This window comes from Pongo abelii, chromosome 16 (genome assembly GCF_028885655.2).
Source record: "Pongo abelii isolate AG06213 chromosome 16, NHGRI_mPonAbe1-v2.0_pri, whole genome shotgun sequence".
Lineage (NCBI taxonomy): Eukaryota > Metazoa > Chordata > Mammalia > Primates > Hominidae > Pongo > Pongo abelii.
The window spans coordinates 61145737-61171286 of NC_072001.2; the positions used below are offsets into that span (position 1 = coordinate 61145737).

General features: G+C 35.3%; 1 protein-coding gene across 1 annotated transcript in view; it reads right to left on the reverse strand.

Moving 5' to 3' along the window:
- The window catches only part of ALDH1A2 (aldehyde dehydrogenase 1 family member A2), a 159595-nt gene extending 135546 nt beyond the window's left edge, over window positions 1-24049 (reverse strand). Inside the window, exon 1 of the mRNA XM_063715986.1 lies at window positions 23969-24049. The gene's annotated coding sequence lies outside the window, so the exon portion shown is untranslated. The remainder of the gene's footprint in view (window positions 1-23968) is intronic.
- Window positions 24050-25550: the final 1501 nt, after the last annotated feature.

Sequence of the window (25550 nt, forward strand, 5' to 3'; positions counted from 1 at the left end):
GCTTGTAAAATCCTCTTGTCTTTTCGGCTGGATTGCTGAGTTCTAGGGGAAGATAAGTGAAAAGTAGAGCCAGCCCTGAAGGACACCTGTGCAACTTGTCATTGTCCTATGTGCATATATGCAACGTATAACCAGGGGGGACCCAGAAAGTGGATCTGCTGGAAAATACCAAGGGTAATCAGTATGTTTTCTGTGGTTTTATTTTATTTTTAGGGTCTTGCTCTGTTGCTCAGGCTGGAATGTAGTGATGCAATCATAGCTCCTAGTAACCTTGAACTCCTGGGCTCAAGTGATCCTCCCATCTCAGCCTCCCAAATGGCTGGGACTACAGGAATGCATCACCATGCCCAGCTAATTTAAAAAAGAATTGCAAAGACAGGATATTGCTGTTTCCAAGCTGGTCTCAAACTCCTGGCCTCAAGCAATCCTCCCATTTCAGCTTCCTAAAGTGTTGGGATTACAGGCACGAGCCACCACGCCCAGCCTATGGTTTTACTTCAAAGGGTTCTGATCATTTAACTTGAAAACGTCTGTAATTTGACTCTTTCAAGGCAGTCATTAGAGTACCTGAATAGAAAGAAAAGGAAGAAGATTGGAAGGAATGGCTAAGAATGGGATGACAGAGCAAGGAAAGCCTTGATTCATATCTTCTCTATCTGTCAGCTCTGACATGTGCAAGAAAGTTTATATAATGATACAAACTCCTGCGGTGGGCTTAATCAACTGACTCTAATCATTCTATTACTCACTCCTCTGCCTGTCATAACACCTTTGGGGGCTTGACTCTCCTTGGTAGCAGCCATCAGCAGGGTTAGCAATTAAGGCAGGAGACTAACACTGGTTATTGGTTATTAATGGCCTAAGGTTACACAAAGGAACTTTTATCAGCTATTGATTACCTAAATTAATTCAAAGGGTGTCATACCAGGAGAAAGTGTTCCAATGCTGGAATTGCTTCCCATGCAGCAGTGGTCTATTTTTAGCCTATGGGATAAGGTGGATTCACAAATACTAAGCTTATTTAAAGTGATTATGACTGCATTAGTGGAAGGTCTGGCAGAACTGCGCAACCAAATCATTCAGACTTGCTGGTATGGTATTGTTGGTTTTATTTACAAACCAAGTACATCTTCTTTTGAGCTCATCTTTTGTCTATGGCATAAATCTTCTGAAACTCCTCGCTAGACCTTTCCCAAGGTGGAGGTAGCTTGATAACATGTTGGTTGGCCCCTGGTAAAGTTTTACCTAATTTGCAAGTGGCTTTTCTCACTAACATATTAATAATGTAAGGAGAGGCTGTGTAACTAGGGCAATGGGGCAGTGCAGTTCATTATCAGCAATCTTCAAAATGATCTTATCTGATTTCCTCTAAGTTTCCCCAAAATTCACCAACTTCACACATTCTTGTCCTACTATTTACCTTAAAACATTTTCCTTTCCAAAAGTTGATGTCCCTTTTGATCAGTAATACTTGCTGCTTCTTCACTTTTTTATTCTTTGTAAGATTTTTATCCACTTATGGAAAGTGAATCCCTCAATTTTTTCGTTTCCACTTTTCTGATCTATCTTCCTATAATAACATAAGAAAATAATGAGTTTAATTTATCTGGCTAAAATCATGTTCAGATTATTGATAAGATTATGAAATAGCTGTGATGTAGCTGCGAGCTTTGGATTTAGAGCCATTCTAAATCCAAAGCTGACTGCATTCTAATTCCACTGTTGACCAACTCTGTGAGCCCACGTAAATTCTTTAATCTCTCTGAGCCTTGGCTTCCTCATACATAAAATCAGGAGAGAAGTATCTCCCTCCCAGGATTATACTGAGAATTATGTAAAGTATCACGTATAAAAATGTTACACCTAGCACAGGATCTCACCCATAGTAAGTACTTGGCGTATTTCATTTAAATGCAAATTTTTCATATTAGTAATCTTTTTTTAAAGAAAACTTTCTATTATGGTAAATTTCAAACATACTCAAAAGAAGAGTGAAATTATAATAAACCCCAGTGTACCCATTACCCAGCTTTAACACTTGTCAACAGTTTACCAAATGCATTTTACCTCTCTTCACTGTTTTTCCACAGTAATTTTTTTTTTTTTTTTTTTTTTTTTGAGACAGAGTCTCTCTCTGTCACCCAGTCTAGAGTGCAGTAGCACAATCTCGGCTCACTGCAACCTCTGCCACCCGGGTTCAAGCAATTCTCCTTCCTCAGCCTCCCAAGTAGCTGGGCTTACAGGCACCTGCCACCATGCCTGGCTAATTTTTGTAGTTTTAGTAGAGACGGGGTTTCACCATGTTGGCCAGGCTGGTCTTGAACTCCTGACCTCGTGATCCACCCGCCTCGGCCTACCAAAGTGCTGAGATTACAGGCGTGAGCCACTGCGCCTGGTCTTTTTCTGCAGTATTTTAAAGCAAATCCTAAAAATTAAGCTATGTCACATGTTAAAACTTTAGTATGTATCTCTAACTTACCACCAGAACATTATTTTATCTAAAATAATTAAGAGAAATTCCTTAATATAATGTATAACCCAGTCCATATACAAATGTTCTCTGTTGTCTTAAAGGTGTCTTTCTATAGTCAATTTTTTGGAATTAGAATCCAAACAAGGTTCACATGTGGCATTTATTGTTATATCTCTTAAGTTTTTTTTGTTTTGAAATAGTCCTCAATCTCTTGTTATTTTCTTTATATTGATTTGTTCAAAAACAAAAATGTTATTTGTGTTATGGAATGTTTACATTCAGGATTTAGCTGATTACTTACAGTTTTGTTTCAATTGTTCCTCTATCTTCTGTATTTCATGTAAAATGGGTGTTTGATCTAGAGTCTTGATTAGATTTATGTTCAAATTTTATAGGCCAGAATACCTCATAAGTGGTGTTATAGTTAGCAGTCTTTTGTGGATGAATAACGATGTATTTTTTACTATTTTAAAATCAGTCTTAGAAATCTTTCTCTGCCACAAACCCAGGCGTATCATGACCTTGGTGGTAGTTCCATTCAGTTGACTGTAGAACTCCTTCACTTTACATTATCTGCTGTATGTGGCTGTATTGGTTTGTTGTTGCTGTTGTTTATTTTCAATAAAAGTACTGTTTTGGAAATTATGTGCCCCTAAATCTAGTGAATCAATTATTTTTTTAAGTCACTCACCATTTGCTTCATGTATATAGATACTGACTTAGAATTAGTGTTGAGTCACAGTATATTTAAAACAATGAGTCATTACCTCAAATGGAATATAATAGGAATTATTCAGAAGACAATAATCATATTTTCTGTGGTCGTGCCTTAACTTAAAGAAAACTGAAGTTTCAGATTCTGGATAAGTCAGAATCCCCAAATAGCTTTCCCCCAATTATCTAGATATTCTTTTGAAACATTGAGTCAATTTATATGATTTCCCCTAGAAGTTTCGAAGTATTTATTGGGTCCCTATTTCAAATAGATCAACTTTGCAAGGGGCTTTAGACACACAAAGGGAAGACATAATCCATGCCCTCAAGGACTAACAGTTTGGTAGGAAAGAGAGTACAGGAGTAGCAGAAACAAATAACATAAACATTTAGTAAAAATTAGTTTTGAAGGATTATGGAAAAATTATTGGTAGCATTTGAAATAAGTCTCAAAGATTTGGTATGATATTTTAGTCCATGAAAGATGAAAAGATATCTTTGGCAAGAATGGCAAATGGAAAGAACATCTAAAAATTCAGAGGCTTCAAATCACTGAATACGGTTTGCCTCTAATTAAGGGAATATGTAACAGAGCTAAGAGAAAAATGAATCCGTATTATGCAGATATCTGAATATCAGGCTGGTCAGCTAGTTTTCATTCATTCTTTCTTTCTTTCCTCAAAAGTTATCAGAAAATCATTAAAGTAAGATGACATACAATGGTGTCAACACCAAAAGAAGGAAGAATTTTAACATGAACAGAAATATCATGGTTTGCAATAGTCAGAAAGTGAAAACAACTCAGATGTCCATTGAGTGATGACTGGATAAACAAATATGGTATAGCTATACAATGGAATATTATTTAGCCATAAAAAGATGAAGGATTGATACATACTGCAATATGAATGAGGCTTGAAAACATTATGTTAAGTGAAAGAAACCAGTCACAAAAGATCACATATTATATGATTCATTTATATAAAATGTTCCATAGAGACAGAAAGTAGATTAGTGGTTGGATAGGGCTGGGGAGCAGGTGGAGGAATTGGGGACTGGAAGCTAAGGAGAGCAGTGTTTCCTTGAAGTGTTGTAAAACAGATTGTGGTGATGAATGCACAATTCTATAGGTATACTAAAAGGCATTAAATTGTACACTTTACTTGATAAATTGTATAATAGGTGAAACTTATCTCAATATAGCTGTTTAAAGAAAAAATATGTTATCTTAATCTTAATATAGCTGTTTAAAGAAAAAAAATGATGTGGTTATTGCAGGAAGATCAAGAAGGATGAATACCGAGAAAAGGCTATGGAATTTTACAATCATAAATTCCTTGGTGACCTTTAAAGAGGGAATTGCTTCTCTAAATTGGTGGGGGCAGGAGTGCATGGGTGAAGAGGAAGTGGAGGCAGAGTTGTCTTTCAGGAAGTTTGGCCATGAAGAATGAGGCCATGGGACACAAGCTCCTGTAACTTCCCTGTAATCAGTCTCAACATTTATTTTTAAAATCTTATTTATAGCTTTCATTTCCTAAGAAAACCATTCTTTGGGACTGGGGCTTGTCTTTCCACCTATGTTCTTGAGCTCACTTTCCACCCTTAGCCTGAGAATCTTGCCTCATTTATTGTGTCCTTGCTGAATTGAACCATGAAAAGACATCAGACAAACACAAATTGAGAGACGTTCTAGAAAATAATTGGCTTGTAATGTTAAAAAGTGTCAAGATCAAGAAAAGCCAGAAAGGACTAAGAAACTGTTCCCATTTGAAGGAGACTAAGAAAGCGTGACAATTAGATGTATCACATGATTCTAGAATGGCTTCTTTTGTTATAAAATTCATTGTTGAGACAATTGGTGAAATTTGAATGGGGCCTGAGGATTAGACAGTAGTAATGTATTGGTGTTAATGTCCTGATTTTGATGGTTATAGTACATACATGTCGGAGGATATCCTTGTGTGTAGGCAATACTAAAGTACATGGGTTTGTAAGCATCATGGTAACCACAATGCAAAAACATATAATAGATTCACTGAAAATAATAAAGGAACAAATTAAAACATACTACCAGAGAAAATTGCTTAACCACAGAAGAAGACAGTAAGAAACAAAAAAAGAGAAGAGCTGCAAAACCACCAGAAAACAAGCAACAAAATGGCAATAGTAAGTCTTTGCTTATCAATTCTCCAATTAAAAGACACAGAGTGAATGTGGAAACAAAACCCAACTATATGCTGTCCACAGGAAACTCACTTCGTCTAGAAAGGCATGCATAGACTGAAAGTGACAGGGCAGAAAAAGATATTCCATGCAACTGGAAACCAAAAAATGAGCAGAAGTAGCTATACTTGTATCAGATAAAATAGGCTACAAATCAAAGGCTACCAAAAGAAACACAGGAAGGTTACTATATAATGATAAAGGGTCAATTCAGCAAGAGGGTATAACAAGTATAAATACATATGCCCTCAACACAGGAGGCCCCAATTGTATAAAGCAAATGCTAATAAATCTAAAAAGAGAGATAGGCTATGATACAATAGTAGTAGGTGACTTCAGCACCCCAGTCTCAGTAATGGACAGATCATCCAGACAGAAAATCAACAAAGAAATATTGGAGATAAACTACACCCTAGACCCAGTAGTTCTAACAAATGTTCATAGAACGTTTCACTCAACTGCTGCAGCATACATATTCTTCTCATCAGCACATGGAACATTCTCCAGAATAGACCATACCTTGGGCCACAAGACAAGATCAACAAATTGCCGTAAAAGTACAAATTATATCAAGTATCTTTTCTGACCACTTTGGAATAAAACTAGAATCAATAACAAGAGGAACCTCAAAAAATACACAAACACATGGAAATTAAACAAATGAAAAGGAAAAGAAAACATACCAAAATCTAAGGGATTATCATTGTATATGTGGTTCACTGTTGACCAAAACATTGTTATGTAGTGAATGTCGTATATATATACTATGTATATAATATTTTCTGAGTGTGCATATATACACACACACACACACACACACACATTCCAGTTGCATGGAATAGGTAGGTGTGTGTGTATGTATGTGTGTATATATATACCTATAGGTATATATACACCTATATAGGTATATATATACCTATATACAGTGTATATATACACTATATATATATACCTGTATACCTATAGGTATATATACACCTATATATATACACCTATAGGTGTGTATAGGTATATACACACACATACATACATACATACCGTGGTTTCATATATATATAAAACATACTAATTAAAACATACTACCTATTAAAAATACTACTAATTAAAAATACTATTATACATATATAACCAAGCAGAAAAAAAATCAAATAAAATTTTAGAAAAGAAACATAATAATTGAAAATAAAAATTCAATATTTGATGTTTACATAATAGATTAGACATAGATCAAGAGAGAATTAGTAAACTTGAAGATAGAATCAAAGAAAATTTCCTGACTGTAGTTTAGAGAGTCAAAAAGATGAACTGTGTGAAAGGGGTAAAAAGATGGGCTTAGAAAGTGAAGGACTAACACATGTTTGATTGGCATTTCATAAAAGGATAACACAGAGAGCTGGAAAGAGGCAATATTGGCTGAGAATTTTCCAAGAATTGTGGAAAGATAATCATTATTTTTTAAATTGTCAAAAAAGGTCAGAGAAATATCAAACGGAAACTGGGTTTTTAGCTGAGAAGAATGTCACACAAAATGGACTTTTAAAAAAAAGCCAGAGTAAAATAGCTTAACCAACAAATAGTTCATTTCATCGGGAAAATAAAATTTCCAAAATTATATGTACAAGTAAGGCTTCAATGCATATGCAGTAAAAATTAACAAAACCATGAAGATAAATAGATAAAGCCACCATCATGGTGAGAGATTTTGACACAACTCTCTTACAACTCTCAATTTCTCAGATTGATAGATCCAGAAAAAAAAAATCAGTAGGTTATTTGGAGAATATACATTGATGCTTTAACAAATTTAAATGAGATACACTATGATCATGCTTTTTGACCAGAGAGTAATGAATTTCTGCAATTAACACAAAAATAACTTTAAAAATTTCCCACATTTTAACATTTGAAATACCCCTCAGACAACTAATGGATCAAATAAAATCATAATGAAAAATAGTAACTAATAGAACTAACCTATAACCAAAAATACGTGTTATAAAAAATTTTGGATGAACTAAAACTGTACCTACAAAGAAATTTATGACATTAAATGCTTATTCTACCAGTTATCAAGACTTATTTAAAACTACAGGATGAAGGCATTGTGGTCTTGATACAAGGATATGTCAACATAAGAATGGAAGAGAATGGTCTAACCATAACAGATCAATAACTGTACGGACTTTTGGTTTATGACAAAGCAATGAGGGAAACAACACGTTCTTCAATACACAGTGCTAAGTCAAATACATATCCACATGGGATGAAAAATATCTCACATTACACATGAAATTAACTCCAGGTTGTTTGCAGATTTAAATCTGTAAGTTAAATCAATAAGGTTTGAGAAGATAATATAAAAAATCTTCATATTTTCATGATATTAGGGTTGGGAAAGACTATTTAAATGTGGGGAAAAAGCATTAATTATAAAGATGAATAAATGGAAATACACTAACATCAAGAACTTTTCATCAGAAGAGACACAATGAAGACAATGCATTGGTAAGCCACAAAATAAAGAGAAGATATTTACAACATACATAACTGGTAAAAGCTCATATCCAGATATATCAAGAACTTACACAAATAAATGTAAAGACAGACCATCTAACAAAAATTAAGTCACAGCTTGAAAAGATATTTCACAAAAAAGGAAACCCAAATAGCTAATTAACATATGGGAAGAGAATCAGCCTCGTTAGTAATCAGGGAAATGTAAACTGAAGCCACAATCAAACTACTACATATTCACCAAAAAGGCTGAAATGAAAAAAGACTGATTCTATCAAGTGTTGGTAAGGATGTTGATCAGTAGGAACTCTGAAACATTATTAATGGTATAAATTAATACAACACTTTGGAGAATAGTCTAGTTTAATAGAGTTAAATAAATAAATACCTTATCATTGGATATATTGAGTATGAGTATATACACAAGAGAATAACATGTACATGTGCAGCAAAATACATGCATGAGAAATGTGATAAACTGAAGGTAATCACAAATGAGCTACCACTCATTTCATTGAGAGGTAGAGCTATTCCCCTCCCTTTGCATCTGCCCTGGCTTTGTGATTCTATATTCAAGAAAATGCAGTTTAAGTGACGCTGTGCCAGCTCTGGGAGCAAGTTTAAATAAGGCTTGGAAACTTCTGCTTTTCCATCTTTTGAAGCTCTGAGACTCCATTTAAAATGTCCAGTTCTCCTGCTAGAAAGACCATGTGAGGAACCCACATAGTGAAGCTACCAGGAAACAGAGAGGCTCTGGAACTATATGGAGAGCATCTTTCTTAAGAAATATTTTAAATGTATACAAATTAAACCCAAATAAAATAGAAGGAAATAAATAGTAAAGATTGGAGCAGACATTAATGAAACAGAAAATAAACATACAATAGAGTCAACAAAAACAAAAGATCAATCTTTGAAAAGATTAATAAAATTGACAAACCATTAATGCAATTAATTAAGAAAAAAGAGAGAAGATGCAAATAACTAATACCAGGAATAATAAAAATTTTCTCTCTCCAGTTGCAGGTTTTAAAGAGTCAGAATATGTTATACATAACTTTATTGCAATACATTTGAAAATGTAGATAAAGTGGATAAATATCTTTAAAAAAACCCACAAATTGCCAAAACTGACTTAAGAAGAAATGGAAATCTGAATGTTGCTAGACCACTAAAGAAATTAAATCAGTAGTTTAAAAAATGTATTTCAAAGAAAACTCCAGGCCCATGGCTAATGCTGCATAACATTCAAGGAAAAGACTCTTCCAGAAAATGAGAAAGACTCATTTTCTGAGCTTGTAACTTTAATGCCAAAATCCCAAAACCATATTACAAAAGTGCAAAATTATAGGCCAATTTCACCAACGAATATAGTTTCAAAAATTCTAGATACAATATTAGCAAACTTAATATAGCAGTATATTCAAAGAATTATGAGTTGAGCTTTTCCGAGAATGTAAGTCTAACTTAAAATTAGTAAATGGTATAATGAAAGTTATCATCTTAACATATTAAAGAAGAAAAATCATATGATGATCTCAGTAGTTGCACAAAGTGTTTAATAAAAGTTAACATCCATTCATCATAAAAATTTAGCAAATGAGGAATAAAAGGAAATTTTCTTAATCTTAAAAAGTGTGTCTATTTTTTAAAAAGCACCTAGAGCCAACATTATACTTAATGGTGAAATAGTTAAAGCTTTCTCTTTAAGACCATTAGCAAAAAAAAAGATGGCTTCCGTGGGCCTAGCAGTACACTAATCAAGAAAAAGAAATAAAAAGTACAAGGGTTTGAAAATTACTTATTCATAGGTATTATGTTTGGGCACATAAAATCCAAAAGAACCTATAATTAAAATATTAGACTTAATAAGGTTGATAGATACAAAATCAATTATATTTCCATAGATTAGCAACAAATAGAAAATTAAAAATGCTTAAAATGATACCATTAGTAATCTGAAAATATCAAATGCCTAGGAATAATTTAAGTAAAAATTCCATGGGAACACTTCAGGAAGATTTATAAGATTTTATTGAAGGATTTTAAAGTAGACATTTAAATGAGAGATATTTTATGTTCATGCTTTGGAAGACAATATTGTAAAGATGCTAATTTGCTCCACATGGTTGACATATTCATGAAATTCCAATGAAAATCCCAATAAGTATTTTTGTGGAACTTGAGGGGCTGATTCTAAAAATGTATCCAGAAATGCAAAGCACCCAGGAGGTCAAAGATACTCTTGAAGATGAACAAGATGGGAGGACTTGCTTGACAATAAGTCAAGATTTATTATAAAGCCATAGTAATTGAGTTGGTGTAGTATTTGTTCAGGGATAAAGAAATAGACAATTGGAAATGACTATAGAGCACAGAAACACCTCTACGTGAAGAATGACAGAGGGGCACTGCAGAGCAGTGGTAACAGTGGGAAAACAAAGGAGGCTGAAACAATTGCTGTCCAAATGGGGAAAAATGAAATTCAAGTCCTATCCTATACCAGACATAAAAATCAATACTAGATGATTAAAAACCTAATGATCAAAATTATAAAATCTAAGAAGATTGTATAGAGGAATGACCTCAAAGTTTGAGAAGGATTTCTTAAACAAGATATACAACACCATAAAGGAAAAGATTGATCAATTGGACCCCATCAAAGTTAAACACTTTGGGGCATTAATTTTGTATTCTTTTTCTTAGAGAAGGTACCCAAATTGTATCACTTCAGTCCCCACAAAGACTGGCTACAAGTCAAGTCCTTTCAAATAATACATTCTTTTCTTCCTAAGCAAAATTTATTCCTAAAGACAGTATTCTAGACATAGGATACATTTCTGTTTCCTTCTTAAGCCTCTTCTATTTTCTCCTTAACTCTGAGGTTTATAATAATGTCATTGAGATCTTTCTGTTTCTCAATCCAAGAAGGATATCATAATCTCTTTATAACAAGGGCTTCTATTCCTTTTGATTTGTTCATGAATAGAACAGTTCACCATTTTGTGGAAGAAGCCAGAACGTAGGACTCAGATCTCAAACCATGGTCAGAAATGACATAACTAACAAAACCAGGGCCAACTCAAGACCATTGAGGCTATGATCAAAAAGGCTGGATGTGATTCCCTCATTTTCCATACACAAAGACATCTTTCTCTTTTTTAACTCTTAGGCCCTGAAATGAGACCTTTTTTTAATACCTCATTTCACTTAGCATGTTTCCTACTATAACCAAATTTGGCATCTATTGGTAATTGGCTTCTTAAAATAATTAGGCAACATCATAGAACTATTAGCAAAATGACACTGATTTGGCCGGGTGTGGTGGCTCATGCCTGTAATCCCAGCACTTAGGGAGGCCGAGGCGGGCAGATGATGAGGTCAGGAGATTGAGACCATCCTGGCTAATATGGTGAAACCCTGTCTCTACTAAAAATACAAAAAATTAGCCAGGTGTGGTGGTGGGCGCCTGTAGTCCCAGCTACTCGGGAGGCTGAGGCAGGAGAATGGTGTGAACCCAGGAGGTGGAGCTGTCAGTGGGCCAAGATTGCCCCACTGCACTCCAGCCTGGGTGATAGAGCAAGACTCCGTCTCAAAAAAAGAAAAAAAAATTACACCGATTTAAGATATTTCTCCAAGTCAAATAATGAATCCCTGACTTCTCTGCCTCCATACAAGGATGTAGGGTACTCTCTCAGCATGGTGCTTTGGGAACAGAGATTTCCCCTTTATCTTTCATATACCTTCTTTGCAGTACATCTCAGAAAGAAACACACTAGAAGGTGAGTTGTCCTCAGTGCTACTTTAATTCTGGCAGGGGAATCGTGTGGAACTGCAGAAGGTAATTAACAATACCTAATGTGTGCCCAGTATGTACTGTGTGCCAGGCATTATTTTAAGTGCTTTACCTAGATTTATTTAATTATTCTTCACAACAATTATAGGTGTTATAACCATTACCATTTTATAGATAAGAAACTGAGGCACAGATGAGTTAAGTGACTTTCCCAAGGTCACACGTGTAAGTAAGTGGAAGAGTCACAACCTGAACCCAAGCTGTCTAGCTCTCATGTCTATGCCCTGTAATTTAGTAATGAAAGGCTAAAAGAATTCTCAGGGATCATTTAATCCAACCTCTCCAATTCAGAATGAAAAAACTGAGGCTCAGTGTGGACTGCCTAAGACTACTCAAAGTTAATAGTAAAAGAGGTTCTCCACTCTAAACTTAGTGTTCTTTGTACTTTTCCCGTGGTAAATAACATTTGGTTTTTAGTACATCTGTCCACATCCCTCATTTCAGGTCCTTCCCTCATGCTCTATATTTACCTAAGTGTGTTTTTTCTTTGATTTTGTTCTGGCTTCTAGCCTTCCTTAGTAAAGTGATGTTTTGGACTTTGTTTTGGCTTGTTGTCTCCCCTGCCCTGCTCTGACAGGAAGGTGCCTCTGGGACAAGGTTTCCTGACTGCTGGAGCCACAGGTGTGTACTGGACTTGCAGCACACTCCCAAACCAAGTGCTTAATGTGTTTCTCCCCACCTTTATCTGACCCTGGGCAATCAGTGTTCCCATAGCAGCCAGTCCAATTACTCTGTATTCATTTTGGGCTTACCTTGGTTGCACATCTGAGCAGACATTGACTTGAAACTCACAGAGAGAGTGGAGGGAGGTTCTGATCTCAGAGCTATTCTAAAGGCAGGCTATACAACAGGCACTTTTTCCACTGGAACAGAGACATTCAAGGTGCCTTTGGACATTCAGGGACACATATTTGGAAGTGGATTAATTAGTAATGGGTGATCTAAGCCATCCATCAACAAGTATTTTTTTTAAACTGAGATATAATTCACATACCATAAAGTTCACTCTTTTAAAGTATAGAATGTAGTTATTTTTAGTATATTCCCAAATTGCGCAACTGTCACCACTCCTTAATTTCCAAACATTTTCATCACTCTTAAAAGAAATGTGTACACATTAGAATCAACTCACATTCCTCTTCCCTATCCCCTGATCTGCTTCCTGTCTCTATGGATTTACCTATTATAGATATTTCATATCAATGGAATCATACAACATGTGGCTTTTTGTGACTGGTTTCTTTCACTTTGCTTAATGTTTTTGAGGTCCATCCATCCGTTATTGCTGAATACTTTTTTTTGTATGACTATATCACATTTTGTTTATCCATTTTCAATTGATGGGCATTTGAGTTGTTTCCACTTTTCAGCTATTATGAATAATGTTCCTTTAAATATTTGTGTACAAATTTGTGTACAAATTTGTGTGTGGATGTATACTTTCAATTGTTTTGGGTACAGACCTGGATGCAGAATGGTCAGGTCATATGGTAACTCTATGTTTAAGTTATTGAGGAACTTCCAGACTGTTTTCCAAGAGGGCTGCATCATTTGACTTCCACCAGCAATGTTTGAAGTCTCCAATTTCCCCATATCTTTGTTAACACTTATTATTATCCATTTTTGTGAGTATAGCCATCTGTATTAGTTCATTCTCACGTTGCTAATAAAGACATACCCAAGAATGGATGATTTAGAAAGGAAAGAGACTTAATTGGCCCACAGTACTGCAGGACTGGGGAGGCCTCAGGAAACTTATAATCACAATGGAAGGGGAAGCAAACGCATCATTCTTCACATGGCAGCAGCAAGGAGAAGTGCCAAGCAAAAGGAGGAAAAGCCACTTATAAAACCATCAGATCTTGTGAGAACTCCCTCATTATCACAAGAACAGCAGCATGGGGGTAACTGCCCCCCATGATTCAATTACCTCCCACTGAGTCCCTCCCATAACACGTGGGGATTATGGGAACTACAATTTAAGATGAGATTTGGGTAGGGACACAGCCAAACTATATCATCGTCCTAGTGCTAGTAAAATGCCAACTTACTGTGGTCTTGATTTGCATTTCTCTAACAATGATGTTGAACATCTTTTCATTGATTAGCCATTTGTATATTTTCTTTAGAGAAAGATCTATTCAAATACTTTGCAGACTCTTAAATTGGGTTACCTTTTTAATGATGATTTGTAAGAGTTATTTATATATTCTGGATATTAAATCCTTATTTGATATAACATTTTCAAGTATTTTCTCTCATTCGGTGAGTTGTCTTTTCACTTTCTTGATAGTGTTCTTTGATACAAAAAGCTTTTAATTTTGGTGATATTTATCTATTTTTCTTTCGACTATTGTGCTTTTGCTATTATATCTCAGAAATCATTGTCCAAAATCCAAGGTCAGGAAGATTTACACCTATGTTCTTTTCCAAGATTATTATAGTTTTAGGTCTTACATTTAGGTCTATCACTCATTTTGTATGCAAAGTGAGGTAGGAATCTAACTTTATTTTTTTGCATGTGGATATCCAATTGTCTCAGCACCATTTGTTGAAAAGCCTATTCTTTCCTCCATTCAATTGTCTTTACATCCTTGTCAAAAATCAATTGGCCATGATATATGTGTTTATTTCTAGAATCTCAATTCTTTTCCACTGATTTATGTATCTTATTCTTATCCTTAGCCCCCATTTATCTATCTTTATCCCACGCTATCTTGATTACTGTAGATTTTAAGTAAGTTTTGAAGTTTAGAAATGCAAGTCCTCCAACTTTGTTCTTTTTCAGAATGGTTTTTCCTATTCTGGGTCACTTGCATTATCATGTGAATTTTAGAATCAGCTTGTAAATTTTGCTCAAAAAAACCTGGATATTGATAGGGATTGTGTTGAATCTATAGATCAGTTCAGGGAGTATTGCCATCTTAATGTTATATCTTTTAATTTATTAACATAGAATGTCTTTCCTATTTATTTGGGTCTTTAGTTTGTTTTAATGGTGTTTTGTTGTTTTCAGTACGCAAGTCTTGCACTTGCTTGTTAAATTTATTCCCAAGCATTTAATTATTTTTGATGCTATTGTATATTGAATTCTTTTTCATCATCAAATTGTTCATAGGTTGTGTACAGAAATGCAACCTATTTTTTTTTTTTTTTTTGAGACGGAGTGTCGCTCTGTTGCCCAGGCTGGAGTGCAGTGGCGCCATCTCGGCTCACTGCAAGCTCCACCTCCCAGGATCACGTCGTTCTCCTGCCTCGGTCTCCCGAGTAGCTGGGACTACAGACACCCGCCACCACTTTTTTTTTTTTGTATTTTTAGTAGAGATGGGGTTTCACCGTGTTAGCCAGGATGGTCTTGATCTCCTGACCTCGTGATCTGCCCGCCTCGGCCTCCCAAAGTGCTGGGATTACAGGCGTGAGCCACCGCGCCCGGCCACAACTGATTTTTAATGTTGATCTCACATTCTTCATACTTGCTGAATATGTTTTAATAGATTGTTTTCAGTGCATAATCCATTAACTTTTCCATGTACAAGATCATATTATCTGTGAATAAAGAGAGTTTTCTTCTTCTTTTACAATCTGGATGCCTTTTATTTCTTTTTCTTGCCTGGTTATTCTTGCTAGACTCTCCAGTACACTGTTGAATAGAAGTGGCAAGAGTAGACATTTTGTCTTATTCCTGAACTTAGAAGGAAAAACTAGTCTTTCACCATTAAGTAAGATGTTAGCTGTGGGTTTTTCAGGGATGTCCTTTATCAAATTGATAACTGTCCCTTCTGTTCCTTGTTTGTTGAGTACTTTTATTACAAAATGTCATTGTTAGATTTTATCAAATGCTTTTTCTGCCTCTATTGAGATAATATTGAGCTTTTTGGATCTTTTATTCTATTAACATGGTTCTTCACATTGATTGATTTTAATATTTTAAACTACCTTGTATTCCTGAGATAAATCCTTTTCATATGTTTCTGGACTTAACATGCTAGCACTTGTTGAGGAGTTTTGTGTCTATATTCCTAAGGGATATTGGTCTATAGTTTTTTATTTTCTTGATGTCTTTGTGTGGTTTTGGTATCAGGATAATATTGGTGTCATAAAATGACTTGAGAAATCTTCCCTCCTCTTTTATTTTTTAGAAGAGTTGGTGAAAGATTGGTGTTAATCTTCCTTAAATGCTTTGTAGAATTCACTAATGAAGCTATCTGGTCCTTAGTGGGAGGTGTTTTTTGTTGTTGTTGTTGTTGTTTTTTCCTAACTCAATCTCTATTTGCTACAGATCTATTCATATTTACTATTTCTTTATGAATAAGTTTTGGTAGTTTGTGTCTTTCCAGGAATTTGTTCATTTTATTTAGGTTACCTAATTAATTGGCACACGATTGATCATAATATTAAAATAATTTTATTTCTGTGAGATCAGTAACAATATTTTATTTTCATCCTGATTTTAGTAATTTGATTCTTTCTCTTGGTCATTCTTCCTAATGGTTTGTCAATTTTATTGATTTTTTTTTTCCAAGAACCAACTTTGGGTTTCATAGATTTTCTCTAGTTTTGCTATCCTCCATTTCATTTATTTTGCTCTAATCTTTATTATTTTCTTCCTTGCATTTGTTTCATGTTTAGTTTGATCTTCTTTTTCTAATTTCTTAAGATGAAAAGTTAAATTATTAATTTGAAGTCTTTCTCTTTTTTAAATATTGATATTTGTAGTTATAAGTTCCTCTGTTTTCACTGCATTCCATAAGTTTAATGTTGTGTTTTGGTTTTCCTTCATCTCAAAGTGTTTTCCAACATCCCTGTGATTTCTTCTTTGACCCATTGATTATTGAGAAGTGTATTGTTTAAGATAATAGCTGCCAGCTGCATATATGTTGCTGCAATGGACATGATTTTGGTCTTTTTTATGGTTGTGTTGTATTCCATGGTATCCATGGTATGTGTATGTATGTATATAAATATACACATACATGGTGTGTGTGTGTGTGTGTGTGTGTGTAGGTGTATATATATTGCATTTTCTTCATTCACCTAGGTTTATTTCATGTCTTTGCTATTTATTGTGAATAGTTCTGTGATGAACATACATGTGCATGTCTTTTTGGTAGACAATTTATTTTCCTTTGTATATACACCCAGCAACGGGATTCCTGGGTCCAAGGGTAGTTCTGTTTTTAGTTCTTTGAGAAATCTACAAACTAGTTTCCACAGTGACTGAATTAATTTACATTACCACCAACAGTGTATAAGCATTCCCTTTTCTCCATAGCCTCGCCAGCATCTGTTATTTTTTGACTTTTTAATAATAGTCATTCTGACCGGTATGAGAGATGGTATCTCATTGTGGTTTTGATTTTCATTTCTCTGATGACTAGTATTGATGTCCATTTTTTAAATGTGTTTTGTTGCCACTTGTCTGTCTTCTTTTGAAAAGTGTCTGTCCATGTCCTTTGCCCATTTTTAAAAATAGGATTATTTGGTTTTTTCCTTGTTGATTTATTTAAGTTGCTTATAGATTCTGGATATTAGACCTTTGTTGGATGCATAGTTTGTGAATATTCTCTCTCATTCTGTAGGTTGTCTGTTTACTCTACCTATAGTTTCTTTTGCTGTGCAGAGCTCCTTAGTTTAATTAGGTCTCATTTGTCAATTTTTGTTTTTGTTGTAACTGCTTTTGGGGACTTAGGCATAAATTCTTCGCCAAGGCTGATATTGAGAAGTGTATTTCCTAGGTTTTCTTCTAGGATTTTTATAATTTGAGGTCTTACATTTAAATTTTTAATTCATTTTGACTTATTTTTCGTGTATGGTGAAAGGTAGGGGTCCTATTTCATTCTTCTGCATATGGCTAGCCAGTTATCCCAGCACCATTTATTGAATACAGAGTCCTTTCCCCATCACTCATTTTTGTCAGCTTTGTTGAAGATCCAACTATTGCATGTTCTCGCTTATAAATGGAGCTAAATATTGAGTACACATGGACATAAAGATGGGAGAAATAGACACTGGAGACTATTGGGGGAAGAGAAGAAGGGGGAAATTGGCTAAAAACTACCTATCAGGTGCTATGCTCTCTACCTGAGCTCAGGATCATCCATGCCCCAAACCTCAGGAACATGCAATACGCCCCTGTAACAAACCTGGACTTATTCCCCTGGATCTAAAATAAAAGTTGAAAATTTTAAAAAGAAGTATGTTTGATCCATAATTTTTGTGAATTCCCCAAATATTTTATATTACTGATTTCTAATTTCATTCCAATGTGTTTGATAAGCATATTTTGTTGTGTGCTTTCAGTCATTTTAAATTTATTCTGACTTGTTTTGTGACCTGACATAGTGTCTATCCTGTACAATGTTCCATGTCCAGTTGAAAAGAACATGTAGTCTGTTGTTAGGTTGAGTGTTCTATAGATGTTTGTTAGTTCTAGTTAGTTCATAGTGTTGTTTAAGTCTTTTATTTCCTTGGTGATTTCTGTCTAGTTGTTATATCCATTATTGAAGGTGAGGTACTGATATACTCAAATATTATTGTTGAAATGTGTATCTCTCTCTTGAATTCTGTCAGTTTTTCTTAATGTATTTTGGGACTCTATTGCTAAATACATATGTGCTTATACTTGTTATGTCTTATTGATGGATTGATAATTTCATCATTGTAAAATATCCTTCTTTGTCTCCAGCAACAAGTTTTCCTTCAAGTCTAATTTCTCTAATGTCTTAGTCCTTTTAGACCTCTATAATATATTGTCCTAGACTGTGTGAACCAAAAAAACCAACCAGCCAAACAAAAAACACCAGAGAAAAATGTCTCCAAATATGTTGAATTTTTTGAGAATTAGAATGAGGATTATGAGATGCACAGCTATGCCAAGCCACATATATGTCTGAAGAGGGGAGAGTAAAGAAAAACTTTGATTGGCAAAAAGGGAAGTTCACATAAACTGCTTGGAAACACAGTTTATTGGTTTTGAATACTCAAATGCAGAGTTGGTGTCAGTTCATTGGTGGAGATGCTGTTAGTGGGCAGGTGTTCTTTTGAGAGCATCTTATCTAAATTTCCACAGCCCTAAAGAAAGAATTTCTTGTGGGGTCATTGCATAAAGTTGTTGAAACAGACTTCACCTTAGACATGCAAGCATTAATTCTACCTCTTCATGCTCTCCTGGCTTTGTTTTTTTTGGAGGGGGGCTCTAACAAAAAAAGTGATTTCATCCTAGTATCTGCAACTTTCAAAACTAGGTAGCATATAAACAATAGAAATTTATTTCTCACAGTTCTAGAGGCTGGGAAGTCCAAGGTCAAGCAGATTCAGTGTCTGCAGAGAGTCTACTTCTTGATTCGAAAATGGAAAACTGTCTTCTTGTTGGGTCTTCACATAGTGGAAAAGGTGAGGGGGTTCTTTCTGTTGTCTCTTTTATAAGGGCATTGATTCCATTCATGAAGATGCTACCCTCATGCTCTAATAACTCTCAGAAGCCCCACCTCTCGATATCATCACCTTGGGGGTTAGGATTTCAACATATGAATTTGAAGGGAACATAAACATTCAGTCCATTGCATCTGATATTAGTATAGTTGCTTCAGCTCTGTTTTTATTACTATTTGCATGGTGTATCTTTTTTCATTCTTTTACTTTCAACCTATCTGTGACTTTGAATCTAAAGTATATCTCCTGTAGACAGCACACAGTTCATGTTTTATTTTAATTTATTCTGCCAATCTCTGCCTTCTGATTGGAGTGCTTAATCTATTTACCTTTAATGTAATTACTGATAAGATTCATGTCTGCCATTTTGCTATTTGTTTTCTTTATGTCTTATGCCTTCTTTTCTTTCTTTACCCCTCCATTACTTCCTACTTTTGTGTTAAGTAGATATTTTTCATTGTACCATTTTAATTCCCTCATACTATATTTTAAAATTATTTTTTAGTGATTGTCGTAGGGATTACAATCGACATCATAATTTATAACAATAATGTTCAGATTCATACCAATACAATTTTATTAGCAAACAAAAAACTTTGTTCATGTGTAGCTTTATTCTCTTCTCTCTTTTTTGTGCTGTTATTGTCACAGAAATTACATATGCATACGTTATATGCCCATTAACATGGATTTTTAATTATTGATTTGTGCAGCTGCCTTTAAAAACCAGATTAGAAAAAAATGAGTTACAAACAAAAAATATGTCTATACTGCCTTTTATATTTTCCTATTTAGTTGACTTTATAAAGGTTTCTTATTTCTTCATGTGGATTGATATTACTGTCTAGTATCTGTCCATTTTAGTATTCAAGATTCCCTTTAGTGTATCTTGTAGGGCATAACTTCTAACAACAAACTCTCAGTTTTTGTTTATCTGGGGATATCTTAATTTTTTCTTCATTTTTGAAGGATTTTTTGCCAGATAAGAATGCTTAGTTGATAGAGATTTTTTTTATTTTAGAATTTTCAATATGTCATTCCATTGCCTTTTGGCCTCCCTGGTTTCTGATGAGAAATCAGCCATCAATCTTTTTGAGACTCACTTGGACACCATGAGTCACTTCTGTCTTGCTGCTTTCTTTGTCTTTGTTTTTTGACAGTTTAGTTATGTGTCTAGATATGGATCTCTTTGAGTTTATCCTACTTGGACTTTGTTGAACTTCTCTGATGCATATATTAATCGTTTTCAACAAATTTGAGAAGTTTATAGACATTATTTGTTTAAATATTCTCTCTGCTCGTTTTTCTCTTTCTCTCCTCGACCTCCTGTTATGCACATGTTGGTATGCTTGATTGTGTCCACTGGTTTCTGAGGCTTTGTTCATTTTTCTTCATTTTTTTCTTTCTGTTCCTCAGACTGGATAATCTCAATTGATTTATCTCTGAGTTCACTGACTTGTCTATCTGCTCAAATATGCTGTTGATTCTTTCAGGTAAATTTTTCATTTCAGTTATTGTAATTTGTAACTCCAGAATTTCTATTTGGTTTCTTTTTATCATTCCTATATTCATCAATATTCTCTATTTGGTATGATGTCATTTCACATTTTCTTTTAGTTCTTTAGACATTGTTGCCTTTTAGTTCTTTGGATATATTTTAAATAGCTGATTCAAAGTCTTGGACTGGTAAGGCTAATGTTTGGGCATCCTTAAGGAAAAGTTTCTATTAGTTCCTTTTTTATCCCCCATTTATAAGCCATACTTTCTTGATTTTTTTGCATGTTCATTAATTTTTTTGTTGCAAACTGGACATTTCAAATAACATAGTGTGAAAATTCTGGAAACCAGGTTATCTCCCCTCATCAATATTTATTTTTTGTTTGATAACCTTTCTGAACTAATTCTGTAAAGTCCATATTATTTGTTGTGTATGGCCACCTGAACTCTCTGCTTAGTTATCTTAGAGGTCAGCCATTGTTTGGAAATAAACTTCCTTAGATGCCTGGAGCCAGTAAGTCTCCCAGTCTTTGCCTAGGGGCTCTGTACATTTGTTGGTGGCATGCCTTTAACATTCATCCTAAAAGTTACAACTCCACTTTTATCTTTACTTCTTGCTTGTAAAGAGCATCAAAGTTAGCCAGAAAACCACAGAAAAAATCAAATAACAATTTTCTGGGAATGGGACTTTGAAGAACCCCATTCTCCCACCTCTAGTGGCCACCAGGTGCTGCTTTTTTACCATCATTGTGGACTGTTTGTTTTTAAGACTATCACATAGCTGTTAAGGGGGATGAAAATAGTCCAAATTAAAATGCCACAAAGCCTCCTGCTCTTACTGAGATTTGTCCATTTTTCTTAAATAAATGCCTACCTGAATTGCTGCAAATCTTGTTAATTTTTAGAGTCCCGAAAGAAGCTGATTCTGACCATTTTTGCCAGTGTTCTTTTTGCTTTTACAGAGGAGACAATTTTCAGAGGTCCTTCTTTCATCTTTTTCACTAACAAATATTTTTAGTGTTTTGTTTTGAGACAGGGTCTTGCTTGATTACCCAGGCTGGAGTGCAGTGGCACAATCCTGGCTCACTGCAGCCCCAAACTCCTGGGCCCAAGTGACCCTCTCACCTCAACCTCCTGAGTACCTGGAACTATAGTCGTGTGCCATTATGCCTGGCTAATTTTTTTTTTTTTTTTTTTTTTTTTTTTGGAGAGATGAAGTTTCACCATGCCCAGGTTGGTCTCAAAATGCTGGGCTCAAGCAATCCACCCACCTCAGCCTCCCAAATGGCTGGGATTACAGGCATAAGCCACTGCTCCCAGCCTCATTTTTAACATTTTTGATAAGTTATCAGCATTTAGTCATGACCTTACATTTGCATATCAATTTATACTTTATAAAACTTATTTGCATCAAGGCATTGGTTTTTATTCTAACTTTATAGATGAAGAAACTGAAACTTATTTGGTACATGATCACAATCAGATAGCTGATTAGCAGTGGGACTGTGCATTCATTACAGAGCACGTGTGAAGCCTGGCTCTATTTATCATGTTGTGCTCAATATATGGCACTGCTCTGATAAGTGTGAATCATGCAAAAAATGGGATTAATATAGAGAAATATCAAAGTATTTGGTTCTAAATTCTTCACAAACTCTAAGATCTATATTTTCTGAGAAATAAATAATTTAGTGCTTGTGTAGTCAAGGAAGCTTTAAGAAAATAATGTGGAAGGGCAGGTAGACTTTAAATAGATGAAAAGGAGAGGGGAAGAGGTATCAGGCAAAGGAACACCGTGGGTCTGCAGAACTTCTTTTCTGAGTCTGGCAGGGAGACCTAAACAAATAGATTGTGAGCACCGCTCTTCCTACAATTTCACATTTCATTATTTCCACAAAATGTATGGATTCTTATTCCCACTTTGTAAAAATGATGAGAAAAGTGAGACTTAGTCCTACAATTGCCAGAGATCACAGAACTATTAAGTAATTGTTCCAGATGTCATTCTTCGGACTCTGTAGCAAAACTACCTGTGTTCAAATCCAGCTCTTCAACTTGTTTTCTGGGTGACTATGGGTAAATGACTTAACTTCCTTATCCTTAGATTTGTAATCCATAAAGTAGAGATAATAGTAGCATCTAATTCCTAAGTCTGTTGTGTAAATGAACTGAATTAATGAATTAAGTACTTTAATATGTTTATATATTACTTTTGCAATAATCTTACAATAATTTAAAATTTTATTAGAATAGAAAATTTACATATGTCAATAAATACATCTATTATTATTTACATATACTATACCATTTTTATTGCATTTGAATTTCAAAATATTAATTACATGTTTAAGGCAAGTACCTGGCACATAGAAAGTTCTCTGTGTCAGGTGCAATGGTTCATGCCTGTAATCTCAGCCCTTTGGGAGGTCAAGGCAGTAGGATAACATTAGCCCAGGAGTTCAAGACCAGCCTGAGCAACATACAGAGACTCCATCTCTACAAACATTTTTTTAAAAATTAGCCAGGCATGGTGGCCCGCACCTGTGTTTTCAGCTGCTTGGAAGGCTGAGGTTGCATGGGTGACAAAGCAAGGCCTTATCTCAAAGAGAAAAGGAAAATTCTCTAGACAGCAACACTACAACCCTTCCTATCACATATTACCTACCTGAGAGAGATTTAAAATCCACTTAGTCTTCCAAATATAGTCCTTCTCTTAGATCCTAGAAATTATATTTCTCCAATGCCTCTTACATTTCCAGTTTTTCAATTCTGACCCTATATCACCTGCTCAAGTATGCATTACTCCTTACCTCCACAATTACATTATTTCCTCCATTGTCAAGTTGCTATCTCCCCCTTTCTAATAAATGGGTATCTCATTTTCCTATACAAATTTTGTATAGAATTTGACCTCAGTAGTTTTCTGTTATTAATTTTTATGTGAATTTGATTGGCCAACTTTGTTTTCGTGAACATTTAGAAGAAAGAAGTTCAGTTAGCTCTTTAAACTTCACAAAGCTCCTTCTTGCTGTTTTCAGGTAGTGTTAAAAAATATTTAAAGGCTTGCATTCTGGGATATTTTGTTTCTGTTCCTCCCACTCACTTTTATCCGAACCTTCATCTCTATTTTGATTCCATTCCTAGCACTTTCTCCTGGAGTCAGAACTTAAACGGGAAGGGCTCGGGTCAGTTTGGAGAGTTTATGAGGGGCTGGACTTCCCCTGTCCCCTAGGCCCTCACCATGGGCCCCTTGCACTCACCTATTATTAGAGATGATCTGAACTTTCCCAGTGTTAGCTGCTGGCTTCATATCCCTCTTCTCCCACGTTTTCTGTTGGATATCTGTTGACTGATTCAGGGTTTTTCAAGTTTTGATGACTTCTTGCTTCTTCCTGCTTCCTCCCTGACAGAAGCACATAAGATTCAAGCTTTGTAGCAGTTAGTGGCTTATTCCACCTGTTTATATTTTGGGGGTCAGGGGGAGATCTTGTCACTCAGTTTTGTTATAACTGTTGATCATGAATTTTTGGTTTTGCTAGCTAGGCACTCTGTGTTTGTTTGTTTGAGACAGAGTCTCACTCTGCCGCCCAAGCTGGAGTGCAGTGGTACAATCTCGGCTCACTGCAGCCTCTGCCTCCCAGGTTCAAGCGATTCTCCTGCCTCAGCCTCCCGAGCATCTGGGATTATAGGCATGCACCATCCCACCTAGCTAATTTTTGTATTTTTAGTACAGACAAGGTTTCACCATGTTGCTCAGGCTGGTCTTGAACTCCTGACCTCAAATGATCCACCCACCTTGGCCTCCCAAAGTGCTGGGATTACAGGCATGAGCCACTGCACCTGGCCTACTCTGTATTTTTATGTGGTGATTTAGGAAGACAAAAGCTATCCTGCCACTGCTACTGCCATTTATCCAGAATCCTCTGTGTTAAACATTCCAAATGTGTTAGATTTTGTGTGAAGTTCCCAAGAAAGAGAACAGTTTTGTAAAGGAGACAGAGAAGCAGACCACAATCAGGGTGCACTCGGCTCCGTACACAGGTACTATGTGTGCAAGAAGAGCATTGCCTAGTTTTGTGAGATAGTGGGGAAGAGAACAGGAAAAACTTTCTGGAAGAGATAATATTAGAGCTGAGCTTTGAAGGACAATTGTAAGTTAGCTAGGTTGATTGAGTTGGGGAAGTCTCTTCTAAGCCAAGGAAATCACATGGGCAAAAGAGTGGAAGCTTGAGATAATAAAACATAGTTGGATACCTTATGTTTAACTATAGATGTACAGGGACTGAGAACACGGTTCTTAGGAGAAATGATGAGATACAAGCCTAGAAAGATGAGTGGGGCAATTCATGAAGGTTGAGGTTGTAAGCTGTGGAATGCAGGTAGCATCAGTTATAAACAAGAGACCTTGTCTCACAGTGTGCTCTGTTCTGCCTTGTTGCTCAAAGAAATCATTCCACCTGTGATCCCCACCCCTTCCAGTCTAAATAGAACCCTGTAGTTCATACTAATCTTCAACTATCCAACTAATTTGTCTATTGGTTCATTTTTTAGATTTTTGCCCGAACTCTTTTCTGTACAGTCTCTGTCCCTAGCCTCTTTCTGACTACTTGTTATACTTTGGACAGTTCTGTTGACTTCCCACTGTTCCATCCCAGCTCACCAGCCCTGACTCTAAGACAACTTCCCTTCTGGCTTCTGGAATCATTACACCCCTCATTACTGTATTCCTATGTCTATAGATCAACTATTATTAAGAATTTAAAATGTACCAAAAGATGAATAAGAAATTGTCTTAGTTTGGAATCTCCACTAACTTAGATATTGAGAGAAGTGTTAGGGTGT